Source organism: Poecilia formosa, unplaced genomic scaffold (genome assembly GCF_000485575.1).
Source record: "Poecilia formosa unplaced genomic scaffold, Poecilia_formosa-5.1.2 Scaffold518, whole genome shotgun sequence".
In the NCBI taxonomy this organism is placed as follows: Eukaryota; Metazoa; Chordata; class Actinopteri; order Cyprinodontiformes; family Poeciliidae; genus Poecilia; species Poecilia formosa.
The window spans coordinates 367,451-368,801 of record NW_006800457.1 but is presented as its reverse complement, the minus strand read 5'-3'; the positions used below and the strand labels follow the sequence as shown (position 1 = coordinate 368,801).

General features: G+C 34.9%; 1 protein-coding gene across 2 annotated transcripts in view; it reads right to left on the bottom strand.

The window, feature by feature from the left end:
• Positions 1 to 1,192, bottom strand: part of agrp (agouti related neuropeptide) — a 4,846-nt gene extending 3,654 nt beyond the window's left edge. The window contains exons 1-2 of one of the 2 annotated variants that reach the window (XM_016664839.1): positions 1,023 to 1,192; positions 806 to 908 (exon numbers count right to left, since the gene is read on the bottom strand). The gene's annotated coding sequence lies outside the window, so the exon portion shown is untranslated. Of the gene's footprint in view, positions 1 to 805 lie in introns of both variants that reach the window. The other variant, XM_007540120.2, reaches the window with a different exon arrangement.
• Positions 1,193 to 1,351: the final 159 nt, after the last annotated feature.

Sequence of the window (1,351 nt, the reverse complement as noted above, 5' to 3'; positions counted from 1 at the left end):
ATGGAGCAGATCTTGGTGACGCCACGATTCAAGCCGCAAGGCGCGATGCGCCACCTAACCTAGCCAGTTGTATAGGTTAGGCACTTGGAAACTTGAAATAATTTGTTAGGGACAACAAAGACGAAAAATTTAATCTTCAGATTTACATCGATAATCTTTTTAGCAGGAGTTAACTATCTTGATCAGATGATAGTTATAGATAATAATATAGTTTTTATTTGTAACATTCCTACCATTATGGAAAGGACTTAAAACTTATTACATTTATTCGCCATTTGCCAAGTTTTATAGTAAAAATAAAAGGCAATATTTTCATATACTATAATAGAAAATTAGTTAATTTGTTGTATTGTTTATTTTTTATGCATGCTTTTTGTTGATTTTTATAACAATATTTTTCCCTTTTTATAATTACTATTAATTTTTTCTCAGGGTAAAAAAATTGTAATTATTGCATTTTTCTTTATTATTTCAATCACACTGCAGATCCATCAGTTCAGTCTATTTAACCCTAACCCAGTTTATAAAATAGACTGAGAAAAATTTTGCAGATAAATTTTGCTTTATTCTGATTGATATATCCATATTATAATAATAATTATTATTATTATTATTAATGGATGACTAAAATTTTCACTGTGTAGAATCAAACAATTCTTCATCTTAAATATCAGCCAAAATAAAAATTATGATGGAAGCAACAATTTCCTTCAGTGTTTCACCTGATCATCATCATCATCATCATCATCATCATCATCATCATCTCAGTGGACCCTAATAGAAAAGAGAAGGATGATGAACTCACCTTGTGGCTGAGGCGGCCGCTGCGTTTCTGCCTCTGGAGGAAGTGAAGGTGATTTAAGGCCCATCAACAGGAAGAGGTCACATGACCAGCTGGGGGCGTCGCCCTGTGAATCGTCACAAAGTCTTAAACATTACTGACAGGAGTTAAGATGAGTTCTTCAGCCTTATAAAAAGCCTTTAGTTATTCTTCCCAGTTAGCTAAATCAGAGGAATTTTACTAGAACTTCAGCAACAGAACCGGTCCAGCAGAGGAACAGGTCCAGGCTCGGTTCTGTCTGGCTTGAAGAGTCAGAACCGGATGTGCTGACTCTAAAACAAAGACCAGAACTAAAACAAACCAATCAGAAGATTGTAACAAGAAAGATGCAAGAAATAAAGAGCTTAATGTCAACATGAGCAACAACCCAACATCCACTCAAACCCCAAAACGCGAGGCACTTCCTTCTCAGTAAATGATGGTTAGCTTTCATTGTTAGCTTTAACGGCTAACTTTGTTAGCTTTCACGATTAGCTTTCATTGTTAGCTTTAACGGCTAACTTTGTTAGC